Raw genomic sequence first — 24,720 nt, 5'->3', positions numbered from 1 at the left:
TGATCTGTCTATCTGTTGGTCTGTCTGTATACCTATCTGATCTTTCTGTCTGTTGGTCTGTCTGTATACCTACCTGATCTGTCTGTCTGTTGGTCTTTCTGTATACCTATCTGATCAGTCTGTCTGTATACCTATGTGATCTGTCTGTCTGTTGGTGTGTCTGTATACCTATCTGATCTGTCTGTCTGTTGGTCTGTCTGTATACCTATCTGATCAGTCTGTCTGTATACCTATCTGATCTGTCTGTCTGTTGGTGTGTCTGTATACCTATCTGATCTGTCTGTCTGTTGGTCTGTCTGTATACCTATCTGATCAGTCTGTCTGTATACCTATCTGATCTGTCTGTCTGTTGGTGTGTCTGTATACCCATCTGATCAGTCTGTCTGTATACCTATCTGATCTGTCTGTCTGTTGGTCTGTCTGTATACCTATCTGATCTGTCTATCTGTTGGTCTGTCTGTATACCTATCTGATCTTTCTGTCTGTTGGTCTGTCTGTATACCTATCTGATCTTTCTGTCTGTTGGTCTGTCTGTATACCTACCTGATCTGTCTGTCTGTTGGTCTTTCTGTATACCTATCTGATCAGTCTGTCTGTATACCTATGTGATCTGTCTGTCTGTTGGTGTGTCTGTATACCTATCTGATCTGTCTGTCTGTTGGTCTGTCTGTATACCTATCTGATCAGTCTGTCTGTATACCTATCTGATCTGTCTGTCTGTTGGTGTGTCTGTATACCTATCTGATCTGTCTGTCTGTTGGTCTGTCTGTATACCTATCTGATCTTTCTGTCTGTTGGTCTGTCTGTATACCTATCTGATCTTTCTGTCTGTGGGTCTGTTCGTATACCTATCTGAACTGTCTGTCTGTTGGTCTGTCTGTATACCTATCTGATCAGTCTGTCTGTATACCTATCTGATCTGTCTGTCTGTTGGTCTGTCTGTATACCTATCTGATCTGTCTATCTGTTGGTCTGTCTGTATACCTATCTGATCTGTCTTTCTGTTGGTCTGTCTGTACACCTATCTGATCTTTCTGTCTGTTGGTCTGTCTGTATACCTATCTGATCTTTCTGTCTGTTGGTCTGTCTGTATACCTATCTGATCTTTCTGTCTGTTGGTCTGTCTGTATACCTATCTGATCTGTCTGTCTGTTGGTCTGTCTGTATACCTATGTGATCCTTCTGTCTGTTGTTCTGTCTGTATACCTATCTGATCTTTCTGTCTGTTGGTCTGTCTGTATACCTATCTGATCTTTCTGTCTGTTGGTCTGTCTGTATACCTATCTGATCTGTCTGTCTGTTGGTCTGTCTGTATACCTATCTGATCTTTCTGTCTGTTGGTCTGTCTGTATACCTATCTGATCTGTCTGTCTGTTGGTCTGTCTGTATACCTATCTGATCTGTCTGTCTGTATACCTATCTGATCTGTCTGTCTGTTGGTCTGTCTGTATACCTATCTGATCTTTCTGTCTCTTGGTCTGTCTGTATACCTATCTGATCTTTCTGTCTGTTGGTCTATCTGTATACCTATCTGATCTGTCTGTCTGTTGGTCTGTCTGTATACCTATCTGATCAGTCTGTCTGTATACCTATCTAATCTGTCTGTCTGTTGGTCTGTCTGTATACCTATCTGATCTGTCTGTCTGTATACCTATCTGATCTGTCTGTCTATTGGTCTGTCTGTATACCTATCTGATCTGTCTATCTGTTGGTCTGTCTGTATACCTATCTGATCTTTCTGTCTGTTGGTCTGTCTGTATACCTATCTGAACTCTCTGTCTGTTGGTCTGTCTGTATACCTATCTGATCTGTCTGTCTGTTGGTCTGTCTGTATACCTATCTGATCAGTCTGTCTGTATACCTATCTGATCTGTCTGTCTGTTGGTGTGTCTGTATACCTTTCTGATCTGTCTGTCTGTTGGTCTGTCTGTATACCTATCTGATCTTTCTGTCTGTTGGTCTGTCTGTATACCTATCTGATCTTTCTGTCTGTTGGTCTGTCTGTATACCTATCTGATCTGTCTGTCTGTTGGTCTGTCTGTATACCTATCTGATCTTTCTGTCTGTTGGTCTGTCTGTATACCTATCTGATCTTTCTGTCTGTTGGTCTGTCTGTATACCTATCTGATCTTTCTGTCTGTTGGTCTGTCTGTATACCTATCTGATCTTTCTGTCTGTTGGTCTGTCTGTATACCTATCTGATCTGTCTGTCTGTTGGTCTGTCTGTATACCTATCTGATCAGTCTGTCTGTATACCTATCTGATCTGTCTGTCTGTTGGTGTGTCTGTATACCTATCTGATCAGTCTGTCTGTATACCTATCTGATCTTTCTATCTGTTGGTCTGTCTGTATACCTATCTGATCTTTCTGTCTGTTGGTCTGTCTGTATACCTATCTGATCTTTCTGTCTGTTGGTCTGTCTGTATACCTATCTGATCTTTCTGTCTGTTGGTCTGTCTGTATACCTATCTGATCTTTCTGTCTGTTGGTCTGTCTGTATACCTATCTGATCTGTCTGTCTGTTGGTCTGTCTGTATACCTATCTGATCAGTCTGTCTGTATACCTATCTGATCTGTCTGTCTGTTGGTGTGTCTGTATACCTATCTGATCAGTCTGTCTGTATACCTATCTGATCTTTCTATCTGTTGGTCTGTCTGTATACCTATCTGATCTTTCTGTCTGTTGGTCTGTCTGTATACCTATCTGATCTTTCTGTCTGTTGGTCTGTCTGTATACCTATCTGATCTTTCTGTCTGTTGGTCTGTCTGTATACCTATCTGATCTTTCTGTCTGTTGGTCTGTCTGTATACCTATCTGATCTTTCTGTCTGTTGGTCTGTCTGTATACCTATCTGATCAGTCTGTCTGTATACCTATCTGATCTGTCTGTCTGTTGGTCTGTCTGTATACCTATCTGATCTTTCTGTCTGTTGGTCTGTCTGTATACCTATCTGATCTTTCTGTCTGTTGGTCTGTCTGTATACCTATCTGATCTGTCTGTCTGTTGGTCTGTCTGTATACCTATCTGATCAGTCTGTCTGTATACCTATCTGATCTGTCTGTCTGTTGGTGTGTCTGTATACCTATCTGATCAGTCTGTCTGTATACCTATCTGATCTTTCTATCTGTTGGTCTCTCTGTATACCTATCTGATCTTTCTGTCTGTTGGTCTGTCTGTATACCTATCTGATCAGTCTGTCTGTATACCTATCTGATCTTTCTGTCTGTTGGTCTGTCTGTATACCTATCTGATCTTTCTGTCATTTGGTCTGTCTGTATACCTATCTGATCAGTCTGTCTGTATACCTATCTGATCTTTCTGTCTGTTGGTCTGTCTGTATACCTACCTGATCTGTCTGTCTGTTGGTCTGTCTGTATACCTATCTGATCAGTCTGTCTGTATACCTATCTGAACTGTCTGTCATTTGGTCTGTCTGTATACCTATCTGATCAGTCTGTCTGTATACCTATCTGATCTGTCTGTCTGTTGGTCTGTCTGTATACCTATCTGATCTGTCTATCTGTTGGTCTGTCTGTATACCTATCTTGATCTTTCTGTCTGTTGGTCTGTCTGTATACCTATCTGATCTGTCTGTCTGTTGGTTTGTCTGTATACCTATCTGATCTTTATGTCTGTTGGTCTGTCTGTATACCTATCTGATCTGTCTGTCTGTTGGTCTGTCTGTATACCTATCTGATCAGTCTGTCTGTATACCTATCTGATCTGTCTGTCTTTTGGTCTGTCTGTATACCTATCTGATCTGTCTGTCTGTTGGTCTGTCTGTATACCTATCTGATCTGTCTGTCTGTATACCTATCTGATCTGTCTGTCTGTTGGTCTGTCTGTATACCTATCTGATCTGTCTGTCTGTTGTTCTGTCTGTATACCTATCTGATCTGTCTGTCTGTATACCTATCTGATCTGTCTGTCTGTTGGTCTGTCTGTATACCTATCTGATCTTTCTGTCTGTTGGTCTGTCTGTATACCTATCTGATCTGTCTGTCTGTTGGTCTGTCTGTATACCTATCTGATCTGTCTGTCTGTTGTTCTGTCTGTATACCTATCTGATCTGTCTGTCTGTATACCTATCTGATCTGTCTGTCTGTTGGTCTGTCTGTATACCTATGTGATCCTTCTGTCTGTTGTTCTGTCTGTATACCTATCTGATCTTTCTGTCTGTTGGTCTGTCTGTATACCTATCTGATCTTTCTGTCTGTTGGTCTGTCTGTATACCTATCTGATCTGTCTGTCTGTTGGTCTGTCTGTATACCTATCTGATCTTTCTGTCTGTTGGTCTGTCTGTATACCTATCTGATCTGTCTGTCTGTATACCTATCTGATCTGTCTGTCTGTTGGTCTGTCTGTATACCTATCTGATTAGTCTGTCTGTATACCTATCTGATCTGTCTGTCTGTTGGTGTGTCTGTATACCTATCTGATCTGTGTGTCTGTTGGTCTGTCTGTATACCTATCTGATCTGTCTGTCTGTTGGTCTGTCTGTATACCTATCTGATCTTTCTGTCTGTTGGTCTGTCTGTATACCTATCTGATCTTTCTGTCTGTTGGTCTGTCTGTATACCTATCTGATCTGTCTGTCTGTTGGTTTGTCTGTATACCTATCTGATCAGTCTGTCTGTATACCTATCTGATCTGTCTGTCTGTTGGTGTGTCTGTATACCCATCTGATCAGTCTGTCTGTATACCTATCTGATCTGTCTGTCTGTTGGTCTGTCTGTATACCTATCTGATCTGTCTATCTGTTGGTCTGTCTGTATACCTATCTGATCTTTCTGTCTGTTGGTCTGTCTGTATACCTACCTGATCTGTCTGTCTGTTGGTCTTTCTGTATACCTATCTGATCAGTCTGTCTGTATACCTATGTGATCTGTCTGTCTGTTGGTGTGTCTGTATACCTATCTGATCTGTCTGTCTGTTGGTCTGTCTGTATACCTATCTGATCAGTCTGTCTGTATACCTATCTGATCTGTCTGTCTGTTGGTGTGTCTGTATACCTATCTGATCTGTCTGTCTGTTGGTTGTCTGTATACCTATCTGATCAGTCTGTCTGTATACCTATCTGATCTGTCTGTCTGTTGGTCTGTCTGTATACCTATCTGAACTTTCTGTCTGTTGGTCTATCTGTATACCTATCTGATCTGTCTGTCTGTTGGTCTGTCTGTATACCTATCTGATCAGTCTGTCTGTATACCTATCTGATCTGTCTGTCTGTTGGTCTGTCTGTATACCTATCTGATCAGTGTGTCTGTATACCTATCTAATCTGTCTGTCTGTTCGTCTGTCTGTATACCTATCTGATCTGTCTGTCAGTATACCTATCTGATCTGTCTGTCTATTGGTCTGTCTGTATACCTATCTGATCTGTCTATCTGTTGGTCTGTCTGTATACCTATCTGATCTTTCTGTCTGTTGGTCTGTCTGTATACTGATCTGAACTGTCTGTCTGTTGGTCTGTCTGTATACCTATCTGATCTGTCTGTCTGTTGGTCTGTCTGTATACCTATCTGATCTGTCTGTCTGTTGGTGTGTCTGTATACCTATCTGATCTGTGTGTCTGTTGGTCTGTCTGTATACCTATCTGATCTGTCTGTCTGTTGGTCTGTCTGTATACCTATCTGATCTTTCTGTCTGTTGGTCTGTCTGTATACCTATCTGATCTTTCTGTCTGTTGGTCTGTCTGTATACCTATCTGATCTGTCTGTCTGTTGGTCTGTCTGTATACCTATCTGATCAGTCTGTCTGTATACCTATCTGATCTGTCTGTCTGTTGGTGTGTCTGTATACCCATCTGATCAGTCTGTCTGTATACCTATCTGATCTGTCTGTCTGTTGGTCTGTCTGTATACCTATCTGATCTGTCTATCTGTTGGTCTGTCTGTATACCTATCTGATCTTTCTGTCTGTTGGTCTGTCTGTATACCTACCTGATCTGTCTGTCTGTTGGTCTTTCTGTATACCTATCTGATCAGTCTGTCTGTATACCTATGTGATCTGTCTGTCTGTTGGTGTGTCTGTATACCTATCTGATCTGTCTGTCTGTTGGTCTGTCTGTATACCTATCTGATCAGTCTGTCTGTATACCTATCTGATCTGTCTGTCTGTTGGTGTGTCTGTATACCTATCTGATCTGTCTGTCTGTTGGTTGTCTGTATACCTATCTGATCAGTCTGTCTGTATACCTATCTGATCTGTCTGTCTGTTGGTCTGTCTGTATACCTATCTGAACTTTCTGTCTGTTGGTCTATCTGTATACCTATCTGATCTGTCTGTCTGTTGGTCTGTCTGTATACCTATCTGATCAGTCTGTCTGTATACCTATCTAATCTGTCTGTCTGTTCGTCTGTCTGTATACCTATCTGATCTGTCTGTCAGTATACCTATCTGATCTGTCTGTCTATTGGTCTGTCTGTATACCTATCTGATCTGTCTATCTGTTGGTCTGTCTGTATACCTATCTGATCTTTCTGTCTGTTGGTCTGTCTGTATACTGATCTGAACTGTCTGTCTGTTGGTCTGTCTGTATACCTATCTGATCTGTCTGTCTGTTGGTCTGTCTGTATACCTATCTGATCAGTCTGTCTGTATACCTATCTGATCTGTCTGTCTGTTGGTGTGTCTGTACACCTATCTGATCTGTCTGTCTGTTGGTCTGTCTGTATACCTATCTGATTAGTCTGTCTGTATACCTATCTGATCTGTCTGTCTGTTGGTGTGTCTGTATACCTATCTGATCTGTGTGTCTGTTGGTCTGTCTGTATACCTATCTGATCTGTCTGTCTGTTGGTCTGTCTGTATACCTATCTGATCTTTCTGTCTGTTGGTCTGTCTGTATACCTATCTGATCTTTCTGTCTGTTGGTCTGTCTGTATACCTATCTGATCTGTCTGTCTGTTGGTCTGTCTGTATACCTATCTGATCAGTCTGTCTGTATACCTATCTGATCTGTCTGTCTGTTGGTGTGTCTGTATACCCATCTGATCAGTCTGTCTGTATACCTATCTGATCTGTCTGTCTGTTGGTCTGTCTGTATACCTATCTGATCTGTCTATCTGTTGGTCTGTCTGTATACCTATCTGATCTTTCTGTCTGTTGGTCTGTCTGTATACCTACCTGATCTGTCTGTCTGTTGGTCTTTCTGTATACCTATCTGATCAGTCTGTCTGTATACCTATGTGATCTGTCTGTCTGTTGGTGTGTCTGTATACCTATCTGATCTGTCTGTCTGTTGGTCTGTCTGTATACCTATCTGATCAGTCTGTCTGTATACGTATCTGATCTGTCTGTCTGTTGGTGTGTCTGTATACCTATCTGATCTGTCTGTCTGTTGGTCTGTCTGTATACCTATCTGATCAGTCTGTCTGTATACCTATCTGATCTGTCTGTCTGTTGGTGTGTCTGTATACCCATCTGATCAGTCTGTCTGTATACCTATCTGATCTGTCTGTCTGTTGGTCTGTCTGTATACCTATCTGATCTGTCTATCTGTTGGTCTGTCTGTATACCTATCTGATCTTTCTGTCTGTTGGTCTGTCTGTATACCTATCTGATCTTTCTGTCTGTTGGTCTGTCTGTATACCTACCTGATCTGTCTGTCTGTTGGTCTTTCTGTATACCTATCTGATCAGTCTGTCTGTATACCTATGTGATCTGTCTGTCTGTTGGTGTGTCTGTATACCCATCTGATCAGTCTGTCTGTATACCTATCTGATCTGTCTGTCTGTTGGTCTGTCTGTATACCTATCTGATCTGTCTATCTGTTGGTCTGTCTGTATACCTATCTGATCTTTCTGTCTGTTGGTCTGTCTGTATACCTACCTGATCTGTCTGTCTGTTGGTCTTTCTGTATACCTATCTGATCAGTCTGTCTGTATACCTATGTGATCTGTCTGTCTGTTGGTGTGTCTGTATACCTATCTGATCTGTCTGTCTGTTGGTCTGTCTGTATACCTATCTGATCAGTCTGTCTGTATACCTATCTGATCTGTCTGTCTGTTGGTGTGTCTGTATACCTATCTGATCTGTCTGTCTGTTGGTTGTCTGTATACCTATCTGATCAGTCTGTCTGTATACCTATCTGATCTGTCTGTCTGTTGGTCTGTCTGTATACCTATCTGAACTTTCTGTCTGTTGGTCTATCTGTATACCTATCTGATCTGTCTGTCTGTTGGTCTGTCTGTATACCTATCTGATCAGTCTGTCTGTATACCTATCTAATCTGTCTGTCTGTTCGTCTGTCTGTATACCTATCTGATCTGTCTGTCAGTATACCTATCTGATCTGTCTGTCTATTGGTCTGTCTGTATACCTATCTGATCTGTCTATCTGTTGGTCTGTCTGTATACCTATCTGATCTTTCTGTCTGTTGGTCTGTCTGTATACTGATCTGAACTGTCTGTCTGTTGGTCTGTCTGTATACCTATCTGATCTGTCTGTCTGTTGGTCTGTCTGTATACCTATCTGATCTGTCTGTCTGTTGGTGTGTCTGTATACCTATCTGATCTGTGTGTCTGTTGGTCTGTCTGTATACCTATCTGATCTGTCTGTCTGTTGGTCTGTCTGTATACCTATCTGATCTTTCTGTCTGTTGGTCTGTCTGTATACCTATCTGATCTTTCTGTCTGTTGGTCTGTCTGTATACCTATCTGATCTGTCTGTCTGTTGGTCTGTCTGTATACCTATCTGATCAGTCTGTCTGTATACCTATCTGATCTGTCTGTCTGTTGGTGTGTCTGTATACCCATCTGATCAGTCTGTCTGTATACCTATCTGATCTGTCTGTCTGTTGGTCTGTCTGTATACCTATCTGATCTGTCTATCTGTTGGTCTGTCTGTATACCTATCTGATCTTTCTGTCTGTTGGTCTGTCTGTATACCTACCTGATCTGTCTGTCTGTTGGTCTTTCTGTATACCTATCTGATCAGTCTGTCTGTATACCTATGTGATCTGTCTGTCTGTTGGTGTGTCTGTATACCTATCTGATCTGTCTGTCTGTTGGTCTGTCTGTATACCTATCTGATCAGTCTGTCTGTATACCTATCTGATCTGTCTGTCTGTTGGTGTGTCTGTATACCTATCTGATCTGTCTGTCTGTTGGTTGTCTGTATACCTATCTGATCAGTCTGTCTGTATACCTATCTGATCTGTCTGTCTGTTGGTCTGTCTGTATACCTATCTGAACTTTCTGTCTGTTGGTCGATCTGTATACCTATCTGATCTGTCTGTCTGTTGGTCTGTCTGTATACCTATCTGATCAGTCTGTCTGTATACCTATCTAATCTGTCTGTCTGTTCGTCTGTCTGTATACCTATCTGATCTGTCTGTCAGTATACCTATCTGATCTGTCTGTCTATTGGTCTGTCTGTATACCTATCTGATCTGTCTATCTGTTGGTCTGTCTGTATACCTATCTGATCTTTCTGTCTGTTGGTCTGTCTGTATACTGATCTGAACTGTCTGTCTGTTGGTCTGTCTGTATACCTATCTGATCTGTCTGTCTGTTGGTCTGTCTGTATACCTATCTGATCAGTCTGTCTGTATACCTATCTGATCTGTCTGTCTGTTGGTGTGTCTGTACACCTATCTGATCTGTCTGTCTGTTGGTCTGTCTGTATACCTATCTGATTAGTCTGTCTGTATACCTATCTGATCTGTCTGTCTGTTGGTGTGTCTGTATACCTATCTGATCTGTGTGTCTGTTGGTCTGTCTGTATACCTATCTGATCTGTCTGTCTGTTGGTCTGTCTGTATACCTATCTGATCTTTCTGTCTGTTGGTCTGTCTGTATACCTATCTGATCTTTCTGTCTGTTGGTCTGTCTGTATACCTATCTGATCTGTCTGTCTGTTGGTCTGTCTGTATACCTATCTGATCAGTCTGTCTGTATACCTATCTGATCTGTCTGTCTGTTGGTGTGTCTGTATACCCATCTGATCAGTCTGTCTGTATACCTATCTGATCTGTCTGTCTGTTGGTCTGTCTGTATACCTATCTGATCTGTCTATCTGTTGGTCTGTCTGTATACCTATCTGATCTTTCTGTCTGTTGGTCTGTCTGTATACCTACCTGATCTGTCTGTCTGTTGGTCTTTCTGTATACCTATCTGATCAGTCTGTCTGTATACCTATGTGATCTGTCTGTCTGTTGGTGTGTCTGTATACCTATCTGATCTGTCTGTCTGTTGGTCTGTCTGTATACCTATCTGATCAGTCTGTCTGTATACGTATCTGATCTGTCTGTCTGTTGGTGTGTCTGTATACCTATCTGATCTGTCTGTCTGTTGGTCTGTCTGTATACCTATCTGATCAGTGTGTCTGTATACCTATCTGATCTGTCTGTCTGTTGGTGTGTCTGTATACCCATCTGATCAGTCTGTCTGTATACCTATCTGATCTGTCTGTCTGTTGGTCTGTCTGTATACCTATCTGATCTGTCTATCTGTTGGTCTGTCTGTATACCTATCTGATCTTTCTGTCTGTTGGTCTGTCTGTATACCTATCTGATCTTTCTGTCTGTTGGTCTGTCTGTATACCTACCTGATCTGTCTGTCTGTTGGTCTTTCTGTATACCTATCTGATCAGTCTGTCTGTATACCTATGTGATCTGTCTGTCTGTTGGTGTGTCTGTATACCTATCTGATCTGTCTGTCTGTTGGTCTGTCTGTATACCTATCTGATCAGTCTGTCTGTATACCTATCTGATCTGTCTGTCTGTTGGTGTGTCTGTATACCTATCTGATCTGTCTGTCTGTTGGTCTGTCTGTATACCTATCTGATCTTTCTGTCTGTTGGTCTGTCTGTATACCTATCTGATCTTTCAGTCTGTGGGTCTTTTCGTATACCTATCTGAACTGTCTGTCTGTTGGTCTGTCTGTATACCTATCTGATCTTTCTGTCTGTTGGTCTGTCTGTATACCTATCTGATCTTTCTGTCTGTTGGTCTGTCTGTATACCTACCTGATCTGTCTGTCTGTTGGTCTTTCTGTATACCTATCTGATCAGTCTGTCTGTATACCTATGTGATCTGTCTGTCTGTTGGTGTGTCTGTATACCTATCTGATCTGTCTGTCTGTTGGTCTGTCTGTATACCTATCTGATCAGTCTGTCTGTATACCTATCTGATCTGTCTGTCTGTTGGTGTGTCTGTATACCTATCTGATCTGTCTGTCTGTTGGTCTGTCTGTATACCTATCTGATCTTTCTGTCTGTTGGTCTGTCTGTATACCTATCTGATCTTTCTGTCTGTGGGTCTGTTCGTATACCTATCTGAACTGTCTGTCTGTTGGTCTGTCTGTATACCTATCTGATCTGTCTGTCTGTTGGTCTGTCTGTATACCTATGTGATCCTTCTGTCTGTTGTTCTGTCTGTATACCTATCTGATCTTTCTGTCTGTTGGTCTGTCTGTATACCTATCTGATCTTTCTGTCTGTTGGTCTGTCTGTATACCTATCTGATCTGTCTGTCTGTTGGTCTGTCTGTATACCTATCTGATCTTTCTGTCTGTTGGTCTGTCTGTATACCTATCTGATCTGTCTGTCTGTTGGTCTGTCTGTATACCTATCTCATCTGTCTGTCTGTATACCTATCTGATCTGTCTGTCTGTTGGTCTGTCTGTATACCTATCTGATCTTTTTGTCTCTTGGTCTGTCTGTATACCTATCTGATCTTTCTGTCTGTTGGTCTATCTGTATACCTATCTGATCTGTCTGTCTGTTGGTCTGTCTGTATACCTATCTGATCAGTCTGTCTGTATACCTATCTAATCTGTCTGTCTGTTGGTCTGTCTGTATACCTATCTGATCTGTCTGTCTGTATACCTATCTGATCTGTCTGTCTATTGGTCTGTCTGTATACCTATCTGATCTGTCTATCTGTTGGTCTGTCTGTATACCTATCTGATCTTTCTGTCTGTTGGTCTGTCTGTATACCTATCTGAACTCTCTGTCTGTTGGTCTGTCTGTATACCTATCTGATCTGTCTGTCTGTTGGTCTGTCTGTATACCTATCTGATCAGTCTGTCTGTATACCTATCTGATCTGTCTGTCTGTTGGTGTGTCTGTATACCTTTCTGATCTGTCTGTCTGTTGGTCTGTCTCTATACCTATCTGATCTTTCTGTCTGTTGGTCTGTCTGTATACCTATCTTATCTTTCTGTCTGTTGGTCTGTCTGTATACCTATCTGATCTGTCTGTCTGTTGGTCTGTCTGTATACCTATCTGATCAGTCTGTCTGTATACCTATCTGATCTGTCTGTCTGTTGGTGTGTCTGTATACCTATCTGATCAGTCTGTCTGTATACCTATCTGATCTTTCTATCTGTTGGTCTGTCTGTATACCTATCTGATCTTTCTGTCTGTTGGTCTGTCTGTATACCTATCTGATCTTTCTGTCTGTTGGTCTGTCTGTATACCTATCTGATCTTTCTGTCTGTTGGTCTGTCTGTATACCTATCTGATCTTTCTGTCTGTTGGTCTGTCTGTATACCTATCTGATCTGTCTGTCTGTTGGTCTGTCTGTATACCTATCTGATCAGTCTGTCTGTATACCTATCTGATCTGTCTGTCTGTTGGTGTGTCTGTATACCTATCTGATCAGTCTGTCTGTATACCTATCTGATCTTTCTATCTGTTGGTCTGTCTGTATACCTATCTGATCTTTCTGTCTGTTGGTCTGTCTGTATACCTATCTGATCTTTCTGTCTGTTGGTCTGTCTGTATACCTATCTGATCTTTCTGTCTGTTGGTCTGTCTGTATACCTATCTGATCTTTCTGTCTGTTGGTCTGTCTGTATACCTATCTGATCTTTCTGTCTGTTGGTCTGTCTGTATACCTATCTGATCTGTCTGTCTGTATACCTATCTGATCTGTCTGTCCGTTGGTCTGTCTGTATACCTATCTGATCTTTCTGTCTGTTGGTCTGTCTGTATACCTATCTGATCTTTCTGTCTGTTGGTCTGTCTGTATACCTATCTGATCTGTCTGTCTGTTGGTCTGTCTGTATACCTATCTGATCAGTCTGTCTGTATACCTATCTGATCTGTCTGTCTGTTGGTGTGTCTGTATACCTATCTGATCAGTCTGTCTGTATACCTATCTGATCTTTCTATCTGTTGGTCTCTCTGTATACCTATCTGATCTTTCTGTCTGTTGGTCTGTCTGTATACCTATCTGATCAGTCTGTCTGTATACCTATCTGATCTTTCTGTCTGTTGGTCTGTCTGTATACTTATCTGATCTTTCTGTCATTTGGTCTGTCTGTATACCTATCTGATCAGTCTGTCTGTATACCTATCTGATCTTTCTGTCTGTTGGTCTGTCTGTATACCTACCTGATCTGTCTGTCTGTTGGTCTGTCTGTATACCTATCTGATCAGTCTGTCTGTATACCTATCTGAACTGTCTGTCATTTGGTCTGTCTGTATACCTATCTGATCAGTCTGTCTGTATACCTATCTGATCTGTCTGTCTGTTGGTCTGTCTGTATACCTATCTGATCTGTCTATCTGTTGGTCTGTCTGTATACCTATCTTGATCTTTCTGTCTGTTGGTCTGTCTGTATACCTATCTGATCTGTCTGTCTGTTGGTTTGTCTGTATACCTATCTGATCTTTATGTCTGTTGGTCTGTCTGTATACCTATCTGATCTGTCTGTCTGTTGGTCTGTCTGTATACCTATCTGATCAGTCTGTCTGTATACCTATCTGATCTGTCTGTCTTTTGGTCTGTCTGTATACCTATCTGATCTGTCTGTCTGTTGGTCTGTCTGTATACCTATCTGATCTGTCTGTCTGTATACCTATCTGATCTGTCTGTCTGTTGGTCTGTCTGTATACCTATCTGATCTGTCTGTCTGTTGTTCTGTCTGTATACCTATCTGATCTGTCTGTCTGTATACCTATCTGATCTGTCTGTCTGTTGGTCTGTCTGTATACCTATCTGATCTTTCTGTCTGTTGGTCTGTCTGTATACCTATCTGATCTTTCTGTCTGTTGGTCTGTCTGTATACCTATCTGATCTGTCTGTCTGTTGGTCTGTCTGTATACCTATGTGATCCTTCTGTCTGTTGTTCTGTCTGTATACCTATCTGATCTTTCTGTCTGTTGGTCTGTCTGTATACCTATCTGATCTTTCTGTCTGTTGGTCTGTCTGTATACCTATCTGATCTGTCTGTCTGTTGGTCTGTCTGTATACCTATCTGATCTTTCTGTCTGTTGGTCTGTCTGTATACCTATCTGATCTGTCTGTCTGTTGGTCTGTCTGTATACCTATCTGATCTGTCTGTCTGTATACCTATCTGATCTGTCTGTCTGTTGGTCTGTCTGTATACCTATCTGATTAGTCTGTCTGTATACCTATCTGATCTGTCTGTATGTTGGTGTGTCTGTATACCTATCTGATCTGTGTGTCTGTTGGTCTGTCTGTATACCTATCTGATCTGTCTGTCTGTTGGTCTGTCTGTATACCTATCTGATCTTTCTGTCTGTTGGTCTGTCTGTATACCTATCTGATCTTTCTGTCTGTTGGTCTGTCTGTATACCTATCTGATCTGTCTGTCTGTTGGTCTGTCTGTATACCTATCTGATCAGTCTGTCTGTATACCTATCTGATCTGTCTGTCTGTTGGTGTGTCTGTATACCCATCTGATCAGTCTGTCTGTATACCTATCTGATCTGTCTGTCTGTTGGTCTGTCTGTATACCTATCTGATCTGTCTATCTGTTGGTCTGTCTGTATACCTATCTGATCTTTCTGTCTGTTGGTCTGTCTGTATACCTATCTGATCAGTCTGTCTGTATACCTATGTGATCTGTCTGTCTGTTGGTGTGTCTGTATACCTATCTGATCTGTCTGTCTGTTGGTCTGTCTGTATACCTATCTGATCAGTCTGTCTGTATACCTATCTGATCTGTCTGTCTGTTGGTGTGTCTGTATACCTATCTGATCTGTCTGTCTGTTGGTTGTCTGTATACCTATCTGATCAGTCTGTCTGTATACCTATCTGATCTGTCTGTCTGTTGGTCTGTCTGTATACCTATCTGAACTTTCTGTCTGTTGGTCTATCTGTATACCTATCTGATCTGTCTGTCTGTTGGTCTGTCTGTATACCTATCTGATCAGTCTGTCTGTATACCTATCTAATCTGTCTGTCTGTTCGTCTGTCTGTATACCTATCTGATCTGTCTGTCAGTATACCTATCTGATCTGTCTGTCTATTGGTCTGTCTGTATACCTATCTGATCTGTCTATCTGTTGGTCTGTCTGTATACCTATCTGATCTTTCTGTCTGTTGGTCTGTCTGTATACTGATCTGAACTGTCTGTCTGTTGGTCTGTCTGTATACCTATCTGATCTGTCTGTCTGTTGGTCTGTCTGTATACCTATCTGATCAGTCTGTCTGTATACCTATCTGATCTGTCTGTCTGTTGGTGTGTCTGTACACCTATCTGATCTGTCTGTCTGTTGGTCTGTCTGTATACCTATCTGATTAGTCTGTCTGTATACCTATCTGATCTATCTGTCTGTTGGTGTGTCTGTATACCTATCTGATCTGTGTGTCTGTTGGTCTGTCTGTATACCTATCTGATCTGTCTGTCTGTTGGTCTGTCTGTATACCTATCTGATCTTTCTGTCTGTTGGTCTGTCTGTATACCTATCTGATCTTTCTGTCTGTTGGTCTGTCTGTATACCAATCTGATCTTTCTGTCTGTTGGTCTGTCTGTATACCTATCTGATCTGTCTGTCTGTTGGTCTGTCTGTATACCTATCTGATCTGTCTGTCTGTTGGTTTGTCTGTATACCTATCTGATCTGTCTGTCTGTTGGTCTGTCTGTATACCTATCTGATCAGTCTGTCTGTATACCTATCTGATCTTTCTGTCTGTTGGTCTGTCTGTATACCTATCTGATCTTTCTGTCATTTGGTCTGTCTGTATACCTATCTGATCAGTCTGTCTGTATACCTATCTGATCTTTCTGTCTGTTGGTCTGTCTGTATACCTACCTGATCTGTCTGTCTGTTGGTCTGTCTGTATACCTATCTGATCAGTCTGTCTGTATACTTATCTGATCTGTCTGTCTGTTGGTGTGTCTGTATACCTATCTGATCTGTCTGTCTGTTGGTCTGTCTGTATACCTATCTGATCTTTCTGTCTGTTGGTCTGTCTGTATACCTATCTGATCTTTCTGTCTGTGGGTCTGTTCGTATACCTATCTGAACTGTCTGTCATTTGGTCTGTCTGTATACCTATCTGATCAGTCTGTCTGTATACCTATCTGATCTGTCTGTCTGTTGGTCTGTCTGTATACCTATCTGATCTGTCTATCTGTTGGTCTGTCTGTATACCTATCTTGATCTTTCTGTCTGTTGGTCTGTCTGTATACCTATCTGATCTGTCTGTCTGTTGGTTTGTCTGTATACCTATCTGATCTTTATGTCTGTTGGTCTGTCTGTATACCTATCTGATCTGTCTGTCTGTTGGTCTGTCTGTATACCTATCTGATCAGTCTGTCTGTATACCTATCTGATCTGTCTGTCTTTTGGTCTGTCTGTATACCTATCTGATCTGTCTGTCTGTTGGTCTGTCTGTATACCTATCTGATCTGTCTGTCTGTATACCTATCTGATCTGTCTGTCTGTTGGTCTGTCTGTATACCTATCTGATCTGTCTGTCTGTTGTTCTGTCTGTATACCTATCTGATCTGTCTGTCTGTATACCTATCTGATCTGTCTGTCTGTTGGTCTGTCTGTATACCTATCTGATCTTTCTGTCTGTTGGTCTGTCTGTATACCTATCTGATCTTTCTGTCTGTTGGTCTGTCTGTATACCTATCTGATCTGTCTGTCTGTTGGTCTGTCTGTATACCTATGTGATCCTTCTGTCTGTTGTTCTGTCTGTATACCTATCTGATCTTTCTGTCTGTTGGTCTGTCTGTATACCTATCTGATCTTTCTGTCTGTTGGTCTGTCTGTATACCTATCTGATCTGTCTGTCTGTTGGTCTGTCTGTATACCTATCTGATCTTTCTGTCTGTTGGTCTGTCTGTATACCTATCTGATCTGTCTGTCTGTTGGTCTGTCTGTATACCTATCTGATCTGTCTGTCTGTATACCTATCTGATCTGTCTGTCTGTTGGTCTGTCTGTATACCTATCTGATTAGTCTGTCTGTATACCTATCTGATCTGTCTGTCTGTTGGTGTGTCTGTATACCTATCTGATCTGTGTGTCTGTTGGTCTGTCTGTATACCTATCTGATCTGTCTGTCTGTTGGTCTGTCTGTATACCTATCTGATCTTTCTGTCTGTTGGTCTGTCTGTATACCTATCTGATCTTTCTGTCTGTTGGTCTGTCTGTATACCTATCTGATCTGTCTGTCTGTTGGTCTGTCTGTATACCTATCTGATCAGTCTGTCTGTATACCTATCTGATCTGTCTGTCTGTTGGTGTGTCTGTATACCCATCTGATCAGTCTGTCTGTATACCTATCTGATCTGTCTGTCTGTTGGTCTGTCTGTATACCTATCTGATCTGTCTATCTGTTGGTCTGTCTGTATACCTATCTGATCTTTCTGTCTGTTGGTCTGTCTGTATACCTACCTGATCTGTCTGTCTGTTGGTCTTTCTGTATACCTATCTGATCAGTCTGTCTGTATACCTATGTGATCTGTCTGTCTGTTGGTGTGTCTGTATACCTATCTGATCTGTCTGTCTGTTGGTCTGTCTGTATACCTATCTGATCAGTCTGTCTGTATACCTATCTGATCTGTCTGTCTGTTGTTGTGTCTGTATACCTATCTGATCTGTCTGTCTGTTGGTTGTCTGTATACCTATCTGATCAGTCTGTCTGTATACCTATCTGATCTGTCTGTCTGTTGGTCTGTCTGTATACCTATCTGAACTTTCTGTCTGTTGGTCTATCTGTATACCTATCTGATCTGTCTGTCTATTGGTCTGTCTGTATACCTATCTGATCAGTCTGTCTGTATACCTATCTAATCTGTCTGTCTGTTCGTCTGTCTGTATACCTATCTGATCTGTCTGTCAGTATACCTATCTGATCTGTCTGTCTATTGGTCTGTCTGTATACCTATCTGATCTGTCTATCTGTTGGTCTGTCTGTATACCTATCTGATCTTTCTGTCTGTTGGTCTGTCTGTATACTGATCTGAACTGTCTGTCTGTTGGTCTGTCTGTATACCTATCTGATCTGTCTGTCTGTTGGTCTGTCTGTATACCTATCTGATCAGTCTGTCTGTATACCTATCTGATCTGTCTGTCTGTTGGTGTGTCTGTACACCTATCTGATCTCTCTGTCTGTTGGTCTGTCTGTATACCTATCTGATTAGTCTGTCTGTATACCTATCTGATCTGTCTGTCTGTTGGTGTGTCTGTATACCTATCTGATCTGTGTGTCTGTTGGTCTGTCTGTATACCTATCTGATCTGTCTGTCTGTTGGTCTGTCTGTATACCTATCCTATCTTTCTGTCTGTTGGTCTGTCTGTATACCTATCTGATCTTTCTGTCTGTTGGTCTGTCTGTATACCTATATGATCTGTCTGTCTGTTGGTCTGTCTGTATACCTATCTGATCAGTCTGTCTGTATACCTATCTGATCTGTCTGTCTGTTGGTGTGTCTGTATACCCATCTGATCAGTCTGTCTGTATACCTATCTGATCTGTCTGTCTGTTGGTCTGTCTGTATACCTATCTGATCTGTCTATCTGTTGGTCTGTCTGTATACCTATCTGATCTTTCTGTCTGTTGGTCTGTCTGTATACCTACCTGATCTGTCTGTCTGTTGGTCTTTCTGTATACCTATCTGATCAGTCTGTCTGTATACCTATGTGATCTGTCTGTCTGTTGGTGTGTCTGTATACCTATCTGATCTGTCTGTCTGTTGGTCTGTCTGTATACCTATCTGATCAGTCTGTCTGTATACGTATCTGATCTGTCTGTCTGTTGGTGTGTCTGTATACCTATCTGATCTGTCTGTCTGTTGGTCTGTCTGTATACCTATCTGATCAGTCTGTCTGTATACCTATCTGATCTGTCTGTCTGTTGGTGTGTCTGTATACCCATCTGATCAGTCTGTCTGTATACCTATCTGATCTGTCTGTCTGTTGGTCTGTCTGTATACCTATCTGATCTGTCTATCTGTTGGTCTGTCTGTATACCTATCTGATCTTTCTGTCTGTTGGTCTGTCTGTATACCTATCTGATCTTTCTGTCTGTTGGTCTGTCTGTATACCTACCTGATCTGTCTGTCTGTTGGTCTTTCTGTATACCTATCTGATCAGTCTGTCTGTATACCTATGTGATCTGTCTGTCTGTTGGTGTGTCTGTATACCTATCTGATCTGTCTGTCTGTTGGTCTGTCTGTATACCTATCTGATCAGTCTGTCTGTATATCTATCTGATCTGTCTGTCTGTTGGTGTGTCTGTATACCTATCTGATCTGTCTGTCTGTTGGTCTGTCTGTATACCTATCTGATCTTTCTGTCTGTTGGTCTGTCTGTATACCTATCTGATCTTTCTGTCTGTGGGTCTGTTCGTATACCTATCTGAACTGTCTGTCTGTTGGTCTGTCTGTATACCTATCTGATCAGTCTGTCTGTATACCTATCTGATCTGTCTGTCTGTTGGTCTGTCTGTATACCTATCTGATCTGTCTATCTGTTGGTCTGTCTGTATACCTATCTGATCTGTCTTTCTGTTGGTCTGTCTGTACACCTATCTGATCTTTCTGTCTGTTGGTCTGTCTGTATACCTATCTGATCTTTCTGTCTGTTGGTCTGTCTGTATACCTATCTGATCTTTCTGTCTGTTGGTCTGTCTGTATACCTATCTGATCTGTCTGTCTGTTGGTCTGTCTGTATACCTATGTGATCCTTCTGTGTGTTGTTCTGTCTGTATACCTATCTGATCTTTCTGTCTGTTGGTCTGTCTGTATACCTATCTGATCTTTCTGTCTGTTGGTCTGTCTGTATACCTATCTGATCTGTCTGTCTGTTGGTCTGTCTGTATACCTATCTGATCTTTCTGTCTGTTGGTCTGTCTGTATACCTATCTGATCTGTCTGTCTGTTGGTCTGTCTGTATACCTATCTGATCTGTCTGTCTGTATACCTATCTGATCTGTCTGTCTGTTGGTCTGTCTGTATACCTATCTGATCTTTCTGTCTCTTGGTCTGTCTGTATACCTATCTGATCTTTCTGTCTGTTGGTCTATCTGTATACCTATCTGATCTGTCTGTCTGTTGGTCTGTCTGTATACCTATCTGATCAGTCTGTCTGTATACCTATCTAATCTGTCTGTCTGTTGGTCTGTCTGTATACCTATCTGATCTGTCTGTCTGTATACCTATCTGATCTGTCTGTCTATTGGTCTGTCTGTATACCTATCTGATCTGTCTATCTGTTGGTCTGTCTGTATACCTATCTGATCTTTCTGTCTGTTGGTCTGTCTGTATACCTATCTGAACTGTCTGTCTGTTGGTCTGTCTGTATACCTATCTGATCTGTCTGTCTGTTGGTCTGTCTGTATACCTATCTGATCAGTCTGTCTTTTGGTCTGTCTGTATACCTATCTGATCAGTCTGTCTGTATACCTATCTGATCTGTCTGTCTGTTGGTGTGTCTGTATACCTATCTGATCAGTCTGTCTGTATACCTATCTGATCTTTCTATCTGTTGGTCTGTCTGTATACCTATCTGATCTTTCTGTCTGTTGGTCTGTCTGTATACCTATCTGATCTTTCTGTCTGTTGGTCTGTCTGTATACCTATCTGATCTTTCTGTCTGTTGGTCTGTCTGTATACCTATCTGATCTTTCTGTCTGTTGGTCTGTCTGTATACCTATCTGATCTTTCTGTCTGTTGGTCTGTCTGTATACCTATCTGATCTTTCTGTCTGTTGGTCTGTCTGTATACCTATCTGATCTTTCTGTCTGTTGGTCTGTCTGTATACCTATCTGATCAGTCTGTCTGTATACCTATCTGATCTGTCTGTCTGTTGGTCTGTCTGTATACCTATCTGATCTTTCTGTCTGTTGGTCTGTCTGTATACCTATCTGATCTTTCTGTCTGTTGGTCTGTCTGTATACCTATCTGATCTGTCTGTCTGTTGGTCTGTCTGTATACCTATCTGATCAGTCTGTCTGTATACCTATCTGATCTGTCTGTCTGTTGGTGTGTCTGTATACCTATCTGATCAGTCTGTCTGTATACCTATCTGATCTTTCTATCTGTTGGTCTCTCTGTATAACTATCTGATCTTTCTGTCTGTTGGTCTGTCTGTATACCTATCTGATCAGTCTGTCTGTATACCTATCTGATCTTTCTGTCTGTTGGTCTGTCTGTATACCTATCTGATCTTTCTGTCATTTGGTCTGTCTGTATACCTATCTGATCAGTCTGTCTGTATACCTATCTGATCTTTCTGTCTGTTGGTCTGTCTGTATACCTACCTGATCTGTCTGTCTGTTGGTCTGTCTGTATACCTATCTGATCAGTCTGTCTGTATACTTATCTGATCTGTCTGTCTGTTGGTGTGTCTGTATACCTATCTGATCTGTCTGTCTGTTGGTCTGTCTGTATACCTATCTGATCTTTCTGTCTGTTGGTCTGTCTGTATACCTATCTGATCTTTCTGTCTGTGGGTCTGTTCGTATACCTATCTGAACTGTCTGTCATTTGGTCTGTCTGTATACCTATCTGATCAGTCTGTCTGTATACCTATCTGATCTGTCTGTCTGTTGGTCTGTCTGTATACCTATCTGATCTGTCTATCTGTTGGTCTGTCTGTATACCTATCTTGATCTTTTTGTCTGTTGGTCTGTCTGTATACCTATCTGATCTTTCTGTCTGTTGGTCTGTCTGTATACCTATCTGATCTTTCTGTCTGTTGGTCTGTCTGTATACCTATCTGATCTTTCTGTCTGTTGGTCTGTCTGTATACCTATCTGATCTTTCTGTCTGTTGGTCTGTCTGTATACCTATCTGATCTGTCTGTCTTTTGGTCTGTCTGTATACCTATCTGATCAGTCTGTCTGTATACCTATCTGATCTGTCTGTCTGTTGGTGTGTCTGTATACCTATCTGATCAGTCTGTCTGTATACCTATCTGATCTTTCTATCTGTTGGTCTGTCTGTATACCTATCTGATCTTTCTGTCTGTTGGTCTGTCTGTATACCTATCTGATCTTTCTGTCTGTTGGTCTGTCTGTATACCTATCTGATCTTTCTGTCTGTTGGTCTGTCTGTATACCTATCTGATCTTTCTGTCTGTTGGTCTGTCTGTATACCTATCTGATCTTTCTGTCTGTTGGTCTGTCTGTATACCTATCTGATCTTTCTGTCTGTTGGTCTGTCTGTATACCTATCTGATCTTTCTGTCTGTTGGTCTGTCTGTATACCTATCTGATCAGTCTGTCTGTATACCTATCTGATCTGTCTGTCTGTTGGTCTGTCTGTATACCTATCTGATCTTTCTGTCTGTTGGTCTGTCTGTATACCTATCTGATCTTTCCGTCTGTTGGTCTGTCTGTATACCTATCTGATCTGTCTGTCTGTTGGTCTGTCTGTATACCTATCTGATCAGTCTGTCTGTATACCTATCTGATCTGTCTGTCTGTTGGTGTGTCTGTATACCTATCTGATCAGTCTGTCTGTATACCTATCTGATCTTTCTATCTGTTGGTCTCTCTGTATACCTATCTGATCTTTCTGTCTGTTGGTCTGTCTGTATACCTATCTGATCAGTCTGTCTGTATACCTATCTGATCTTTCTGTCTGTTGGTCTGTCTGTATACCTATCTGATCTTTCTGTCATTTGGTCTGTCTGTATACCTATCTGATCAGTCTGTCTGTATACCTATCTGATCTTTCTGTCTGTTGGTCTGTCTGTATACCTACCTGATCTGTCTGTCTGTTGGTCTGTCTGTATACCTATCTGATCAGTCTGTCTGTATACTTATCTGATCTGTCTGTCTGTTGGTGTGTCTGTATACCTATCTGATCTGTCTGTCTGTTGGTCTGTCTGTATACCTATCTGATCTTTCTGTCTGTGGGTCTGTTCGTATACCTATCTGAACTGTCTGTCATTTGGTCTGTCTGTATACCTATCTCATCAGTCTGTCTGTATACCTGTCTGATCTGTCTGTCTGTTGGTCTGTCTGTATACCTATCTGATCTGTCTATCTGTTGGTCTGTCTGTATACCTATCTTGATCTTTCTGTCTGTTGGTCTGTCTGTATACCTATCTGATCTGTCTGTCTGTTGGTTTGTCTGTATACCTATCTGATCTTTATGTCTGTTGGTCTGTCTGTATACCTATCTGATCTGTCTGTCTGTTGGTCTGTCTGTATACCTATCTGATCAGTCTGTCTGTATACCTATCTGATCTGTCTGTCTTTTGGTCTGTCTGTATACCTATCTGATCTGTCTGTCTGTTGGTCTGTCTGTATACCTATCTGATCTGTCTGTCTGTATACCTATCTGATCTGTCTGTCTGTTGGTCTGTCTGTATACCTATCTGATCTGTCTGTCTGTTGTTCTGTCTGTATACCTATCTGATCTGTCTGTCTGTATACCTATCTGATCTGTCTGTCTGTTGGTCTGTCTGTATACCTATCTGATCTGTCTGTCTGTTGGTCTGTCTGTATACCTATCTGATCTGTCTATCTGTTGGTCTGTCTGTATACCTATGTGATCTGTCTGTCTGTTGGTCTGTCTGTATACCTATCTGATCTGTCTTTCTTTTGGTCTGTCTGTACACCTATCTGATCTTTCTGTCTGTTGGTCTGTCTGTATACCTATCTGATCTTTCTGTCTGTTGGTCTGTCTGTACACCTATCTGATCTTTCTGTCTGTTGGTCTGTCTGTATACCTATCTGATCTTTCTGTCTGTTGGTCTGTCTGTATACCTATCTGATCTTTCTGTCTGTTGGTCTGTCTGTATACCTATCTGATCTGTCTGTCTGTTGGTCTGTCTGTATACCTATGTGATCCTTCTGTCTGTTGTTCTGTCTGTATACCTATCTGATCTTTCTGTCTGTTGGTCTGTCTGTATACCTATCTGATCTTTCTGTCTGTTGGTCTGTCTGTATACCTATCTGATCTGTCTGTCTGTTGGTCTGTCTGTATACCTATCTGATCTGTCTGTCTGTATACCTATCTGATATTTCTGTCTGTTGGTCTGTCTGTATACCTATCTGATCTTTCTGTCTCTTGGTCTGTCTGTATACCTATCTGATCTTTCTGTCTGTTGCTCTATCTGTATACCTATCTGATCTGTCTGTCTGTTGGTCTGTCTGTATACCTATCTGATCAGTCTGTCTGTATACCTATCTAATCTGTCTGTCTGTTCGTCTGTCTGTATACCTATCTGATCTGTCTGTCTGTATACCTATCTGATCTGTCTGTCTATTGGTCTGTCTGTATACCTATCTGATCTGTCTATCTGTTGGTCTGTCTGTATACCTATCTGATCTTTCTGTCTGTTGGTCTGTCTGTATACCTATCTGAACTGTCTGTCTGTTGGTGTGTCTGTATACCTATCTGATCTGTCTGTCTGTTGGTCAGTCTGTATACCTATCTGATTAGTCTGTCTGTATACCTATCTGATCTGTCTGTCTGTTGGTGTGTCTGTATACCTATCTGATCTGTGTGTCTGTTGGTCTGTCTGTATACCTATCTGATCTGTCTGTC

Source organism: Lampris incognitus, chromosome 1 (assembly GCF_029633865.1).
Source record: "Lampris incognitus isolate fLamInc1 chromosome 1, fLamInc1.hap2, whole genome shotgun sequence".
NCBI classification, from domain to species: Eukaryota; Metazoa; Chordata; class Actinopteri; order Lampriformes; family Lampridae; genus Lampris; species Lampris incognitus.
This window is presented reverse-complemented; position numbering follows the sequence as displayed.